The 17,542-nt window shown below is 41.5% G+C and overlaps 1 long non-coding RNA gene across 2 annotated transcripts in view; it reads right to left on the reverse strand.

Annotated features, from left to right (window-relative positions):
• The window catches only part of LOC146767916 (uncharacterized), a 149,667-nt gene extending 135,425 nt beyond the window's left edge, over positions 1-14,242 (reverse strand). Inside the window, exons 1-3 of one of the 2 annotated variants that reach the window (XR_014953782.1) lie at positions 13,727-14,242; positions 11,949-12,046; positions 4,203-4,254 (exon numbers count right to left, since the gene is read on the reverse strand). This is a non-coding gene — a long non-coding RNA (uncharacterized LOC146767916). The remainder of the gene's footprint in view (positions 1-4,202; positions 4,255-11,948; positions 12,047-13,726) is intronic. The other variant, XR_014953781.1, reaches the window with a different exon arrangement.
• Positions 14,243-17,542: the final 3,300 nt, after the last annotated feature.

Raw genomic sequence — 17,542 nt, forward strand, 5'->3', positions numbered from 1 at the left:
CTTAGGGTGTCTCCATCCTGTCATTGCCTGCCAGCTCGGCACACTCAGGAGGAAGTGCAAGCAACCCTGAAGGGCTGCTCTTCTCAAAGGGAACAGAAATGGGTCATGACTTCACTCCCTCCCACATCAGCTGGTGCTGCTCACCCCATCACATCTGTAAGATGCCTTTCTCCTTCAGAGACAAAATATTTTCATATATAACCTCTGTTATGCATTTGTATATGTCACTGATATTAAAGAGGAAAAATTTGTATCCTAAGCAGAAAAGAAGGCATTTCCAAGGGAGACTTTTCATAGCGAAATTCTTGAAAACCATGAAAGGACTGAAGAAGTCAAGTCTTAAGAGTCTTTCAGGTTTTACTCTAAAAGAGTACAAATCTCACACACCAAAATTATGGACAGGTTTCCAATAAAGCTCAGTAGGCTGAGCTGATTTTAAAAAATATTCACTTACTTCAGTACCTGAATCAGAGTCCAGCTTATTCTGAGAGATGATACCTATTGTCCAAAGAATTCAGCATGTTAACTGCTTTGCAAGATTTTCCAGGAATCTAGTTTCCCTCCTTTATACTACTATTACATCTGGCTGCTACCATTACTCCAGGTAATTTCTGGAGGAGGGAAATTCCTTAAAAGAACAGAAATACTTCTTTTCCCTCCAGGTCTAGTCCCACTAATAATAGTAGTCATGTCCCATATGGCCCAGCTGCCCAGACAGCGCTGAAAAAAAATACAAAACATGTTTAGTTGGTGAGGGATACCCACTCTGCATTTGCAGGTCGGGAGAGTTGAAACTGAATTAAATAAATGCTCACCTTATATTGTTTTGCCTTACACCTAAAGTGTCTGCTGCCTAAGGAAGTTCTGAAAATTCATATTAAAGCTAAAGAGTGAGATTTAAGCACCCTTTAAAGTGACAGCCCTCATTAATAGTCTTAATTAAAACTAGGTACAGCAGAGTTCCAGATGCTTTTCACAGACACAGATATTTTGTTTCCTCATTTAGTGTCTATTTTAGCACTGGGAGGACTGATTAAAGAGAAACAGTACACTTCTAGCAACAACTTCCATGATATCCAGTTTCCTTTCAATATCTGAAACAGTGTGGATCGCTTAGTCTGCACTGTTACTCTCTCCCATGATATCTCAGAAGGCACAAAAGGAGTGCACAGAACAGAGCAGCTCAGATAACTGAGATTTTAGGTATCTGTCAAAGTGGAGTACGGCTGACTGAGACTGCTCAGGGTTATCGACAGCTGGCAAACTGCATGGCAGGCTTTTCACAGAGATGCCCAGAAGGTGGGGGAGCCAGCCCTGCACAAACCAAGTTCCACCTGTATTTACCTATTTGCCTGTAAACGTGTAAATTCTGCCTCTATGACCAGGTCTTGGTGCCATTCACAGTTATCCAAAACCAACTATCATGTATAACAAAGACAGATACTCCTCTATAAGCACTGGTTTTCACGTAAGCATTAATTTATTCTCCATTTTGTCAGGTTTTGTCTCTTATTTTTATTAAAGTTAACCATGGTAGCTTTACAACAGTTTAAATTAATGGTTAACCAGACAGATGAAATCTCACTAAATACTATTTTTGGACTGACTCACTGAGACGTGAACTTCAGTGAAAATACAGAGCCTTCAAGAACACAAAGAAATGCCTTTCAGCCTAACCTTCATGATGGGAAGCCTTCCTTCCATGCTTTTCTGCCACTAGACCCACATTTACTTTGTAAAGTTGGCAAGGGATGACTGATTATTAATATAAAATCTCAGAAATTAGGTCATCTGTGTCCAAAGTAATGAAATAAACTTTGCCCTTCATATTGAAAAAACTAGCAGTATTCAGACCCAGACAACTGGATTAGCTAGATGCATTAAGCAGACAAGTACAGTGTGATTATCCTTCATTTGTCTTCCCGTTTTAACTACTTGAAGTTATCCTTTTTTTCTTTCTTTGTGAGAGGTAACTACTCCAAAGACGTTTGAAACCTGATTTATTACAGCTGTCCTGGCTTCAGTGTAAATAAGGAGGAAGTCAGATTTTTGGATACTTGAGCATTTACAAAAATTTTGGCTATTTGGAGAAGGCGGCCCATGAATTACTAGAGTAGGACTGCCATAATAAAGCTTCCTCATGACTATAACTTCATATAAGCATAAGATCATTCTGCATTACCTGACCCAACCCATAAACTTTGGTAAGCACCCCTCTGGAATCTGATCCACAGTTAAAACTGTAGCTAACATTTGAAGATAAACTAGACCTAAATCCTAATGCATCAAACCAATATTTCATAAATGTGTCTGAGATCTTCATGAAGTTCTTGGATTGGTCAAGTAAGCACAAGAGAAAGGAAAAACAAGGAAGCCTTAAATGCAGACTAGTTCTCTAGCAATGAAAAAAGAGGGAATGGAGCTCAGCTCATCCTCAGTCACTAACCCATGGCTTGAATAAATGAAAAAAAAAAAAGATGAGAAAGCAGAATATCAACTAACTCAGTTTTAGCTACTCTGCCTTAATTGTATGTTCTGATGTGGAAACTCTCTACCCACACACTTCATTTTGAGCTACATTGTAGCTCATGAGCATTTTAATACATGCTTAATAATCACCCAGAAATCTAACAGAATAGGCTGGACCTTGTAAATCTATACTTTAGCACATAGCAATCAGACTTCAGGAGAGGTGCACAGTATAACCTTGGATAGGTCACTTGGTTTGTAAAACTTAACTTTCCACCAATAAAACTGAGTATTATTTCCTTTATTTGATGAGTGGGTTTTTTTCATTGCAAGCACTTTGAGGCATAAACCATTGCTTTGCAACCTTCTAGCAAAATGTGGGATCAACCAGCTACTGACACACCAACATCCATAGGTACAAGTTCAAGAAAACTCATGTTTGTGATAACAGAATTGTCTAGATTACTTGAGACTAATGTCTTTTGTGTCCATAGCAATCAATTTGCAAAATCTCACCTGTTCAGAAACAAATTCATTATCTTGTTAACCCAAGTTCTTTTGTATCCTCACTGCTCTACAGGATTCTAAATAAATTTTGGATTTTTCACTTAATTTGCCCTTTAGTCTTCATGTTTTCTTTATTTTTTTTTTTTTTTATTTGCATAGAATCATAGAATGATCGAGGTTGGAAGAGACCTTCAAGTTCTCCCAGTGCAGCCAAACACCCAGCATTTCCACTGCAACTTCTAAACCATATCATCCAGCACCAGATCCAAATGCATCTTGAACACTTCCAGGGATTGTGACTCCATCACCTCCCTGGGCAACTTATTCCAATCCCTGACCACCCTAATGGTGAATAAATTTGTCTAATATCTAATCTGAATCTGCCCCATCCCAATTTAAGGCCATTTCCTCCAGTCCTCTCACTGCAGGCATGGCAGGAGAGAACAGCCTCAGTCTGGCTACAACCTCCTTTCAGGGAGTCATAGAGAGTGATGAGGCATCCCCTGAGCCTCCTCCTCTTGAGACTGAACAAACCTGCCTCTCTAGGATGTTCCTCAAAAGATAAAAATTTTAATGTATTTCACCAGTTTTCCATCACAGTTGCTCCTTTGCTGCTGCTGCTACATAATCACTTGCAACAAATTTGGGTGCCAAGAGAGCTGTTGGGCTCTGCTTGTGTTCCAATCTCCCCTGGGCTCTGAGACAGCAAAGTGTACACTCTGCCTTTCAACTGATATCAAATTGGGACCTTGGCACAAAGGTTTTGAAGAGTTACCTGCCCTTGCTCAAGCCCCATTATCTTTCTAAGTACACAGCATTGTGACAATGAAGACTGTTGCTTTCTTCCCCTGGGAAATCACCCGTACAATCAGAAGGAATATCTGAACTGTTACCATCCAGAATGCTGACACCACCATACAGTACCAGAAGAAAAGAGAAAGAGACAAAGAAAGAGAGAAAGGGAAAGAGAGAGAGAGAGAAAGAGAAAAAGAGAGAAAGAAAAGAGAGAAAGAAAGAAAGAGAGAGAGAGAGAGAGAAAAAGAAAAAAGAAATTCCACTTTTCAGATAACACAAAAGCTTGATGACGGGATCTCAGTACCCAGAAACTGCTGAGCCATTAATTTCTCTGAAATGTCTCTGCCTTACAAAACCCCTCATACACATACATATGTATAAGCAAAATACTCCCTGTGAGTTTCCTAAAGGAAGGAATCTTTTTCACTCACCTTAACATGGCTGCTTTTGTTAAACCCACATACAACTTGAATTTAAAAAAATCTGTAAAAAAAACAGAGAGAGAAAGAATGGCTTTGTTAGTTCAAAATATACACAATTGTTAGCAAGAGAAAAAATGTTTGCATTCTTGACCTTTACAGAGGTAAGACAAAACTTCTTTTTCATACTAATAGGATTCTGTGCCTGTCCCTTGTATATTTTCTTTTAAACTTGCCATTTTGCTGTTGCAGCTGGGCTTGTCAGTTTTCAGCACTAATGGGTTGTGATATGGTGTCAGGGGAAGTCAACAATCAATGCTGGAAAAAAGGGCTATCACTGCTGACACAGCCAAGGATGGAAACACAATGGCCTTCACTTAGAAAGAAACAGAAGAAAAATCCTGAGTTATATCTTGCTTTGAAGATTAATGGAGATTTACCACTCAGTGACCAAGCTATTACTTTCACCCCTTCCTACCTCAAGCTATCCTCCCGTTGGACTCTAACATTATTCCACATCTCACCCAAAACACAGGTGTTTAGTTTAATGAAAAAAAAGAAAAAAATGCTTTACAACAAATATTTTAAAGGACTATAGTCCACATTTTTGTTTACAGCTTGTACAGTTACTAGCTTTTAAAAAGCTGAGGAGAAAAATTGTTGGACTGCAGCAGAAAAAGCATTTTGGATGCCTTTCCACTGCCTGGTTGTGAATTAGATCAGTGCTCAGCCCCTCAGCTCCAGCTGAACTCAACACAAGCAGTGGACATTCAGCAGCTGTTAAATCAGATGCCACTGACAGAATTATGAAAGATAGACAGTGTTCAAAGGCATTCAACAAGAATAATGGCAGTATTATTTATTTCCACAGCTTCATGTCAGAAAATCTGCCTACCTCTAGGTCTTCCATAGTCCTGGAGAGAGACAGAGAGTATGGTTCTCTGTCCAGATGGGGAAACTGTGACAAGTACATTCTTTAAGATCAGACCAGGATCTTATACATATAGACAAAACTAGAAATCAGCACATATCATATATATGTTACCAGACCGCATAGCTTCCTTCCCTCAAAACTGTAATTGTCCAGTGTCATTATGAATATTTTCATACCAATCAATAACAGATAAGTAACAGATATGCCTCTTCTATTAATGAAGGTGTCTGAGACCAATTTCAGAAAATTCAACATCTCCAAAGCAAACAGGAGTAACCGAATCTTGCCTCTTCCAAGACAAGAAATTATATTCTCCAAGGAATTTAAATATGCCTGACTCCACAGACAGTCCCAGAATAATTTTTCCAAGTATAATTCATTTTTCTATAAAGTTATGGCCTTAACTGTGGACTCATACTTACTCTTCTGTTAATTGAAAATATAATTTTTGAAATCAGAGGTTACCTTCACTAAAAGCCAGTTGCAGAAGGCCTTCTTCTGATATAAGGATACTTCAGGGTCATGGCAATAAAAGCAGAGGGATGAGAAGGAGTGGCTAAGGACAGAAAAGGAAGGAAAAGTAGTGCGAAAGCTGGAAAGATGGTAGAGGAATTTGGAGAAACTTCAGGAGATGCTGGGAATTTTGTGGTGCCTTGTCTCAGTGTGAGGCATTCTTTTCTGTGGCTAATTTCTCCATCACTTCTCAGACAAAAAGCAGATCGAGCGGAAGAAACAAGAGGGAAAACATTTTTCACAGGATTTCTCATTATTCCTGCCTCTTGCACTTCACTCCTGTCCACAATCCTTGCTGCTAAAACCTGTCTGACCATTAAATGTTGTTTACAGGCAATCAGTAAGTGATAAATTCACAATGGCATTACCAAACCATGCAGCTTTTAGAACATTACTACAGCAGCACAGTTTTGACACCAATCCTTAAATAACAGCAAAAAGCTGCTTCTCCAAATCACTTGTTGGTAACACACATCTGTTTTGGCCAGCTGCTCCAATGAAATACAGAGCAGCACCTGGGAACATGGCTGCCCGGGAGATCACACCAGATGCAGTACACATGGAAAACACCTCAGCAGTAGTCCTGTCAGCCCCCTCTCTATCTCAGTGTTGCATTGCACCAGGACAGTGCAGGGGGCTTAAGGAACTGACCCCAAGCTCACTGAAGTGAGTGACTCTATTCCCTCTCCAGTGGGCTTTCAGTCACACTGCTTGAAGGAGACGTGAGGAAAAAGTTACTTTAGAAGCAGTTTTAAGAACACTCTATACTGTGTGATCTTTCATTATAAAACTAATGAAAATAAAATTAACTGATTCATAGGGTTTATTTTATCTACATAATACACATCCAGTTTCTGATGTTCAAAGCTACATGAAGTCTGCAGAGAAAAGAGAAGCACATCATCAGAAAATTAAGTGCACAACAGATGACCAAAGTAAATAAGGCAAATATGAGTGGTTTTTAGCAAACATAAGTGTGAGAAAAGCAACAAAATATCACCCATCAGGATACAACAAAAGGAACATTATGACAACTTTGAAGTGCATAAATAAACAGTAAAATACAAAGACTAGAGACAATTTTGCATTCTAATTTAATCTGTCAAAGGCAGCCATTCATGCCCACACCCACTCCCACCCTGCTCACCTCCATATCACTGTCTAATTCATTTTTTCATTATTGCTATCTATGGAAACACAGGGAAGGAGAATCAGTCCCACCTGTGCAATGAAGAAAAAGTAGAAAAGGTCATGGGACTAAATCCTATAAACACATTTTTAAAACTGAAATGAATCTCTTAGAATAATCTAATTGAAATTTACTTGAATCTGAGCTCTGTGACCTGGATGGAAAAGGTGGTTGAAGGAGTGTGAGCAGCAGGTAATGATGGGAGGTGAGGTATTGAGTCAGTTTGCTGCAGGGGTGTTTTTGGTATGTTCTTATTTAATATCTCAATTAATGATCTGGAAAAGGAGGTAAATAGCACATTAATGAAATTCACAAATGACAATAAACCAGGAGGCTTGCAAATGTCAGAGAGTATAGCAATAGTATAAATGGAAACTAACAAGGTTAGATATGTAGACAGGCAATAAAATGAGATTCAATGTGGAAAAATGTATATTAATATACTGAGGAAAGATAATCAGAAATATGAAGAGTTCATGAGAAAGCAGAAACTGGAAAGCATCTGCACGGCAAGATACCTATGTGTGACAGGAAACAACAAATTTAATATGAGTTCTCACGGAGATATATCATTTTAAAATACTGATGCAATATTGGGCTGCATATTCAGTAGAATAATGTCACAAGAGGAAACTTATTGTCTACACATCTAGAAGATTTCTGCAGAACACTGCATCCACTTCTAGACACCTCCATGACAGAAGGATGCTTGTATACAGAAAAGGTCTTCAAAGAAGAGCAACAAAACTGATTAGACAAGGAAGGGGCTTGATTTATTAATCTAGGTAACAAGTTATCCTGGTATTATTTGGGATAGAGTTAATTTTCTTACCAGTACCTGGAGTAGTCCTGTGTTTTGGATTTAGGACAATCATGTTGGTAACACACAGGTGTTTCAGGTGTTGCCAAACAGTGATCAAGGACCCTTTCTTCTCCTGTTGCCCTGCCAGCAAGTAAGTAGGGTGGGGTGCACAGGAAGTTGGGAAGGGTTGCAGACAGGACAGCTGACCCCAGCTGGACAAAGGGATATTCCAACCCATATGGTGTCATGCTCAGCACATAAACTAGGGGGAAAGATAGATGGGGGCCACTGCTCCAGAACTGGTTAGTGCACAGTGAACAACTGCATTGTGTGTCACCTGTATATTCTAATTCTATTATTAATATTAATATTATTTTCCCATCCTTTTCTGTCCTATTAAACTGTTTTTATTTAAACCCTAGAATTTGACTTTTTTTTTTTTTTTTTTTTTAAATTCTCTCCCCCATCCTGCTGGGAGAGTGGAAGCGAGTGAATGGCTTTCTGGTGTGTACCTGCCTGTCAAGTTAAACAACGACATAGGGGCAAAACAATCACTGACTTGAAGTATATGAGTGATGAATAGAGACAATGGAAAGGAATTTCTTGGGAGCTAACATGCAGTGTTACAGCTAAATGTAAAGAAGAACAAAATTTGGACAAAGTATCAGAGAATTTCTCAGAAGCTATGTGATTCAGTCTAGCAGGTAATTTTCAAATGAAGAATGAATGATGAAGTCCCACCAAACAAAGCATTTGAAACTTGAGCAGGTAAAGCACTCAATGGCAAACAGTAGAGAACAATTGTGAACTCAGAGGAAGCTGAACTACCTGGCCTAAGAGTTTATTTCCTACATACAGCAGTATTTTTCAACGAAATGCATATCACATATACTTCTGTCCTAGTCCAAAGTCTAATTGTAGAGTAAAAGAAAAGTGACTGCATACATTGACTATTTAAAGTACTCAGAGACAAACAGATGCATGATCTGTTTTTACACAAAACCCACTTCTTTTTCAGCAGACGTAGTTTTTTTAGTGATGTGATCCTCAGTATATTTTGTACATTCAAAGGAAAATGTGATTGTTACTTATTTGCTTATTCATGTCTACTGCCTCTCTCTTTTCACATTTTCTGTACGCTAATATCTTTATTCATTCTCATGTAACATACTAGAACTTGCCTACTTGCAGTACAAATCTATTCACAGTGAAAAAGGAAGCTTTTAATGCTGAAAGGCATTGCAATGCTCTGAGACCCTGGTGTTAAAAGTAACAGGGGAAACAAAGACTGAAAGTGAGATGTAAGCTAAGAAATACATGGATATAATTTTACTTGAAGAGAAAAAAATGTTAATTTATCAGTTAAGTAATTTGCATATATTTACATGTACCTACTTTTCCAAGTTTCCACTTTATCACTTTTACGACACCCAGGCAAGTCCCCTTTTATGAATGTCTATCTTGGATTTTACAAAAACTCTTCCCACATTCTTCCAAGGAGAATGAAGATGTGAAAGGCTTTTCAAAGTTTCCCTGTCCTCTTCACTCCCCCTATGGATGGTTGGAGAGCTGAGGTAGGAGCAAAGCTTATTGAGTAGAAAACTCCTGTTTTTACTCTAATAAAAGGTGGCAATCTTATCATGTATAGATGCTCAAATGATGTATAGACAAAGGACGTTTGCAGTGAAGACTGCCATAGGCAAAACAGATCTAATCAAAAGCTCTGCACGCATGGATGTAGCCAGCCGGTGGGAAAGGAAAGCATTCACAGCACAGAATCTGGAATTGCTCTTCTGTCTCTCCACGGCTTCCCCATCACAGCTCAGGAGAAACCAGGAGCCTTGACACTCCAGGCAGAGAGGCACTGAGCCAATGCACAAACTTTTTATGACTCTGTCACAGGATGCTATTAATGTAATAGCAGGTTTATTTTTTTCCTTTTTTTTTGCATGGAAGCACATGCTGCTATCATCTATCTCCTATCCACAGTCAGTAGAATGAGGTGGTGCTTGTATGGCAAGTGCTGTAAATATATTTTTGTTGTACAAAGTAAACTACAGATCAAACACATACATTAAAAAAATATTATTAGCATTAAGAACACCTGCATTTTCAAAACTGTCAGACTGATAAATGTCCTCAAAGACTGATACACGTCCTCAGATTCTCAAGATTACTGAAAGTCAGGACACAAACCACAAGAAATAAAAACACTTTCAGCTAAAGCTACTGCAGAGTTCCTCCTTCACCCTGCTGAGAGTAACTGTGCTAACCTAGGTGTCCCAGAATAGAGGTATTACACAATCTGTGTGCTCCATGATCTGAGAACAAAGACTGAGAACAATGAAGCACATAGAAATGTGTTAAGGTACTGTGGCAGACACACCTCGGCACTTTTTCTGTTAATTTTTGTTAATCTGCCTGGGGGAGGAGAGTGTTTTTATCTAGCAACATAGGTATTTTAAATTGTACCCTATTTTGGAACTGTCAAAAAATAGCCTGTAAGACAACATGTGGGAATTTTTTTTTCAGTAGTTGGTTGGGGTTTTTGCCTGTATGCCTCTGTCTCACCTTGTTGGCCTTGACAATTTAGACTGCAAATTCTTCGGGTGGTAGGACACAGTACCACAGTTCACACAGTGCCAAGCACAGTGGGATCCAGTTTTTACTGGGCCATGTGAACTGCCATGAAGCAACAAGTTAATAATAGAGAAAGGGAAGGGAAGGGAAGGGAAGGGAAGGGAAGGGAAGGGAAGGGAAGGGAAGGGAAGGGAAGGGAAGGGAAGGGAAGGGAAGGGAAGGGAAGGGAAGGGAAGGGAAGGGAAGGGAAGGGAAGGGAAGGGAAGGGAAGGGAAGGGAAGGGAAGGGAAGGGAAGGGAAGGGAAGGGAAGGGAAGGGAAGGGAAGGGAAGGGGAAAAGAAAAGAAAAGAAAAGAAAAGAAAAGAAAAGAAAAGAAAAGAAAAGAAAAGAAAAGAAAAGAAAAGAAAAGAAAAGAAGAAAAGAAAAGAAAAGAAAAGAAAAGAAAAGAAAACTTACCACCAATCACTGCTGTAGAACCCTGCAGAAACCAAGGGCCAGAGACTCTAAGGGGACATGCTGGCAGGAGGAAACCTGCACTGTGCTCCTCTACATGACAGGTGATAGCATTTAACTGCAGACACCTCTCCTCCCAGTGTCCTCATTCTTACGGTGTAGAATGAAATGCATCCCTGGGCACAGAAATCACCAGTAACCCACCAGATATGTCTCAGCTCAACATGGCAGTAACCCCAACTACTCCAACTCCTCCCTTCCTTGCCAGCTCCTCCAGGTGTCAGTGTGAGTTGTGTGGGACAGTGCAAGACAGACAACAGGATGTTTAATGGCCTACTCTGCTGTCCGAGCCAGACACACAAGCTGAAACTCTCTCCACATGCAACTTGGATATCTGGCAAGTCTCAGTGAGACACATTTTCCTCTTGGCCTCCTTTCCTTATTTCTAGGCCCAGTGTTCATATTCAAAGGAGCAGAAGTAGGCGGGGGGGGAAGGGGGGGGGCGGGGCGGAGCAGAGGGGGGCACACCAAACAGTTTTAGTCTGCAGAGAAACAAGAAAACTGGAGGGAAAATAGGATACATTATCAGAAAATAAAAAACCTGAGGAAATTTGCTTGTCAGCAGCATAAAAACAGATTTGGAAGGGATGTAGGGACTGACTAGCACTCAGTAGCGCATCATCAGAGGCAGGGAAAAGACATCAGGCAGGGGGTTGGGAAGCAGCAACCAGCTGCCCCATATGGTCAGCTCTTGGTAGGCAATTTGATTTTCATTTTCTCTGCTGATTGTGCTCATCCCTCTGGTATCTGGATGGAAAAACAATGGTGGAGATAATAGAACAGGATTGCCTAGGGCATTTTTAAGGGCTTGAAAGCCATTCATTCATAGATCAAATCTAGGCCAGAATGGATGCAGGTAATCTGCTGAATGTTGGCTTATATGAAATGTTCCAGTGGTATTTCACAACTATTCACATAAAAATTGAATAATTCACAACTTTCTTAGCATTCTCAGCAGATAGCTCAGCCTCCACAGCCTCTCAGGTCTCCATAGCCTCTTAGTACTAATGACTTAGCTCTACAAATAAATTTAAAAACACAAGTCTATGCAGGTTCCAGGTGTAATTGTGGTCTATTCCAAAAAATGGTTTGAGGCAGTGACGAGTAGGGTAAGGTGTGGGAAAGATCCCATTATTATACCAGTTTTGAAAATAAAAGAAGCCCTTCATTCTCCTAGGCTGTTAATTTGGTACCTTCCATGAGCACAAACCTAGAAGAGGTATATACCTAATTTAGGTAGTTGACCTTTCATTGTCTTCCGTGTGTTCGCAGGATAGTGAGTGACAATGGCACTTGTCATAGCCCATTTTCTATTGCATTTTGTCCTGCAGCAAATAGAGAAATTATTATCATTGTCATCTAATTTTAAAATAAATTAATTATATCTCATATGAGAGGAAATCCTCATACTATTATAAAATGTATATATGTGGTCATATGGTCATGTTATCTAACACTGCCTTTCTTTTCAAAGAATTGTGAAACAATTTTCTTCAAAGATCACTAAAATAAACATTGACTAGCATATATATATAAATATATATAAATTGAAGGCAAATTATGATGAGTATTTGCCAGAATATCCAAAAATGTGCCCCAAAATATTTTAGTTTAAACAAACATTGGGCAAAAATTATAAAGGTAAAACAAGTATTTTCTATTTCTTATTCAGAATGGAAATCATCACTGCAACTACAATTCAGCTGTTGATAAGGATATTCAAACACCATGTGGTGAAACAGCATGGCCTATGTTTACCTGGGAGGCAGGAAACCTCTTTGGCTTTACATCTGGGAGGTCCTTCTTCCTACTCTGTGTCCCCATTTGGAAAGCTGCCTGTTAATGAGTACTTCATAACTTCATGCTCTATATGGGACTTGGACACACCACTGCAATGCCATTAACAGCAACAGTTCTTAATTACGTGGAAATCTTTAGCAGCAGGTAGGGAGAACCAGAACACAAAACCAGAAGAAATGGCAACTCAACAAGAAACTTGAACTGATCAGAAGGTTTCCCATTTGGATAAAACATGACCACCGTGGTGAAGCAATGCCCTGTTTCTATGATGACAGCCAGCATATAATCATGCCAGGGATGTTCAGCCTTTCACCAGCAGCTTCTCCCAGTTCTTCAGTTGCAATCCTCATTCTTGCACGTGCATGTGTACAGGAACACATGAATGGAAGAGAATCTGGATTTTATTGCATTGTGCAGGGTGGGTGATTCAAGCCTTTGTGTAGGAAGTTGACTCACCTCCTCCTGAGTGAAAAAATGCTCAACACAATTGTAATTCCCTCTTTTTCACGTGAAGTCAGGCAACATATACAGAACCTTCCAGCTCAGTATTTCCTAAACAGTGGAAACGTGCCTAGAAAGTTTAGCTTTGAAACCTGGGACTGCAGCTAAACAGGTCTGCACCTTCATGTCGGGTATCTCGAATCCCTGTGGCTCACCAGCAGGCAGGAAACGGGGGGAGGTGAAATGAGAGGGAAAAAAACCAAGCTGGCTTGGGGGGAGAGGGACGAGTGTTTTGGGCTTATTTAATAATGCACTAGTAAACAGCTCAGGCACAGAAATGCAGTGCAGTGAAAACCGGAGCTATCCTTTGGAGCCTACTGCTTTAAATTTGCGCGCTGTAGCTTGAAGCATTGCACAAACTCCCTGTCTGCTGACTGCCTCCCTGGAACACAAACACACGGGTGATTGGGAAAGCTGTTTTCCAGCATGCCTTCCCTCGATTCTGCCGGGCTGCTTTTGGTGTTTATTCATTTTTAAACAAGTCGTGTACATGGAAAAAAGAAAAAAAAAATGTAAAAAGAATAAAAACGCGAGCAAAACCCACACATCTTTAATCAACACCTATTTCCTTCCAGGACCCTGTGATCCTCTATTGATTCCCATTAAAATGCTTTTCTTTTTCTTTGCCCCCTCTGCTGATCGAATTTCAGATCAGCCAGGATGTGCAACTAACCTTCCGGCACAACTGAACCCAACTGACTCACCCAGATCAAAGGCTCGGCGCATTCATTAGAGCCCAGCACAGCCCAGGCAGGATCCGTAATGCAACATCTCCCTTTGCATTGCAATTAATGTGGGGGAGAGAAGTTCTTATTATTTTTATTTTTTGCAAATGTTCTGGCTTTTGATTTTTAAGCGGGGGGGGGAGAGGGGGGCTGGGGGGGGAGAAGTGGTGGGAGGGAACGAGAACAAAAGAGAGATCTTTTTACCCGAGGATGACGTCAGTTTGATGTTACTGACAACTATCGATGCACGTGGAGCAACTGCAGGCAGATCCCCCTTCCCACCCCCCGCCTCCCGGCACTTCTCAGGGAAACAATACGCGGGAATAGCCCGCGGGACCCGGGAGCGGCCCGGGGTCGCTCCGCCAGGAGGCTGACCGCCCGCGCCCCGCAGCCGCCGCTGCGGAACAGCCCCGGGCCCAGCGCGGGGGCCGGCTCCGGCCCGGGAGTGCTGCTCGCTCCCGGGGGGCCGCGGGCGAGGACACCATCCCTGCTCCCCGGCTCCCGCCGGGCGCTGCCTGCCCCTCCCGCGCCCGGCCCGGCGCTGGCACCGCCGCGCCCCGGCCGCGCTCCGCTCCGCCGCGGGGAGCGCGGCCCCCCGCAAAACCCGGCCTGGAGCTCCGGAGCGGCGGGGGCGGGAGGGCTCGCCTCCGGCTGCCTCCGTGGCGCCAGGAGGAGGCGTAGGTTCAACCGGGACCCTCCGTGGGGCCAAGGGCGGCTCTTAGCGTCCCGTCTCTGGGTTCAGCTTCCGAAAGTCACGGCTGGGTCGGAGATGCGGCCTCTGCAGCCCAGCCCCTCACGGGCCTCCCGCACCCTCCCCGGCACGCCGTGTCCCCTCACTTCACCTGCCTTCAGCATCTCTGAAGTAAAATATTTATGTCGGTTTGGTACGAATGGCCAAGGCTGTGTAAAACAGGAACAGAGAAATCAAATTTTGTGCTGCATAAAGGATCACAGAATCACATAAAAGGTAAGGTTGGGAGGGAGCACAGTGGATCATCTGCTCCAGCCTCCCTGCCTAAGCTGGGTCGTGCTAGAGCACAGGATTGTGTCCCGATGATTCCTGAGTATCTCCAGTAAAAGAGACTCCACAACCTCTCTGGGCGATCTGTTCCAGTGGCCATCACCCACACAGTAATGAAGTTTCCTCACGTTCATTTGGAACTTCTGCGCGTCAGTTTCTGCCCATTGCTCCTCGTGTCCTAATGGTTGTCACCAACAAGAAGCGCCTAGCTCCAGTTTCTTGGACACCTCCCCCCCTCCACCTTTAGATATTTTTACACATGAATGAGGCCCCCTCTCAGTTTTATCCAGATGAACAGGTAGGCCTGGACAAAGGCTGTGCTGCCTCAGGAGTGCTGGGTACCCCATGGCCCACCACTTTAGATATCCCACAGACCCTCACTCGGGAGTGGGAGCTGAGGCAGTGCTCTTCTAGGCAGCCTTGAGCTCCTTTCCTAAAGTGCACACAAATGTTCCCCTAAATGCTACAAAACTCGCCTGAGCATGCTCAGGCTGGGATCCTGCACGAACCAGCCTGTAAGTTCAGCAGAGGTAAGACCTGGGTATGTTCTGCCAACATCATTTCACGTGAGCTAGCCAAAAGCTGTCCATTGATAGTCACCACTATCACTCGCCCTTGCCTCTTTGGGGATTTCAGTTAAGTGGGAGATATTATTTTGTGTCTGGATATTACCCCTCCCTGAGTTATCCTCTCCCATGTGCAATATGTTTCTTCCCTTACAGATTAAATTTCATCCACTAATTGACAAGTACACATCTTACTTGGAGTTCTGCCCATTTTTGACACTGAGCATGTGGCTCTTTTTGAACAAGGTGTAGCTGTGATTTACACCAGTGCTCAATTTTTCCTTGTTTCCTAAATGTAGTTTTTGTAATACAGTGTTGTCAGCTGTCATGGTTGTTTGGTGAACTGATGTTCTGTGGTAGAAATTCTGTGAAGTTCCAGTTATGCAAGTCAAGTAAGAATTTTGGCTTTCATCTAAAAGGAAAACATTCATTTCTGGTCCTCTGATTTCAAGAGAAACTTATCTTGTGTGCTGTAGCAGCTCTGAACCAAAAGGAAAGAAACATAAATGTGTTATTATGACCATCATTGGTATTGTTTTATTTTAGCTCTCTTGATACTTGTGTCCCTGATTCTTTATAGTCTGGTAATACTTAACATAAGACACAGATAAAAAGACCTGTGCAGCTTACACAACCACCTGTTTCTCTGCTCTGATCTCTCCACTATATTTTAAGGTGAGACAAACAAGCATTATTACCTACTGCTTACACTATTTACACTTACAGAGTAATGGTGGTTCTCTCTGCAAAACCAAGGTCTGTATTTATTCTTATCCCCTCTTGCTTTGAGGGACTGTAGTTTTGGCAGCTGATTATATGTTTTTGTCTGGATGATTTCTGTAAAAATAAGTCACTTATGATTTTTACGGGCCAGTATCTCAGTAGAAGGCTGTGTTGTAGTACAAGAGAGATGACATTTTCTCTAGATGTGTAGAGCATGCCATAGCTTTTCACAGTTTGCCTTGGGAGAGTTTTTCAGTTTCTTTTTTTTCTCAGACATATTCATACAGAATCTACCAAGAGGAAGAGATGATTGTTTATAGAATGTTTAATTTGTCTTATCTTATTTTCCATCATTGGCAAACACCCTCTTGTATCTTTCCATACCAATTAAGCAAATTTTCCCTTACTACATTTTGCCACGAGAACATTCATCTGTCGCTTAACAGTTTTGACTCCTGACTTTGTCATGGTCAGGCTAACACCACCTACACACACACACACACACACACTCATACAAGTACTCTTCACCTATCAGAAAATATTTGCCACACGGTTTGATATGAGAGGTCATCCTTTCTCAAGGGGTTGCATTGCCAGTATCATAGTTTGGGGCACCTGTCCATTGACTTCTGAATCTCTCTGTAGTTATAGTCCTGTTTCCCACACCCTTATGTCCCCTTATTTGGCTGGTTGCACAATTCACCTCTTCAAGGGCTCCAGGTTCTGTGGCAGAACCAGAGGAATAGGTTCTCTCCATTGCAACCATGGCAACACTTTTCAAAGATGCAGCCTACAGTCCTTGTGAGTCTTCCAGTTTTCCATAGCAGCCTCATTTCTCAGAGGCTACATCTACTCCAGGAATAAGTATGTTGTGGAACATGTAATTCAACATTCAATAAAATACATCCTTAGCATGTACAAAGCCATCTGAGCTCTAAACAAGAGTGGAGGGCTACATATAGTGCTGTGAACTTAATATAGGGATCAAACAAAAGGGAGAGGGATAATTTTGACTTGTGTTTCAGAAAGGTCCTGTGCCATTAAATCAGCCAAATTTTTATAAATCTAAAATCTCAGTTGTGTTCTCACTTGTTAAATAAAGCAGAACCACAAAAAGCACTTTGGTCTTTAGGTTGCCCATTTCCTGAAGATACGAGATTCCTAAGAGGCCTTACACTTGGATATACTAGGGAGTTTAGAAACTAGGGAGTTTAGAAACAAACATTTTTGTTCGTTGTCCTGCTGTACCAAGCCAAATCCTAAAATTTAGGGAGCTCATGAATTTTTGTAATGTTCAGGACTGAACACTGGAAATTTATCTCTGTATGTTTTGATAGGGCTTATGTTATACATTCACATGTGAAGTATCAAGAGTTTGAAATAATTCACTCAGAAGAGTGGGAGTAAAAACCTCATGAGCCAAAAATTATTTTGTGGGAGAGAGTGAGGTAGAAAGAAAAAAAATTATGGAACTTTATAGGGTAT

Source organism: Lonchura striata, chromosome 3 (genome assembly GCF_050655825.1).
Source record: "Lonchura striata isolate lonStrDom1 chromosome 3, ASM5065582v1, whole genome shotgun sequence".
Lineage (NCBI taxonomy): Eukaryota > Metazoa > Chordata > Aves > Passeriformes > Estrildidae > Lonchura > Lonchura striata.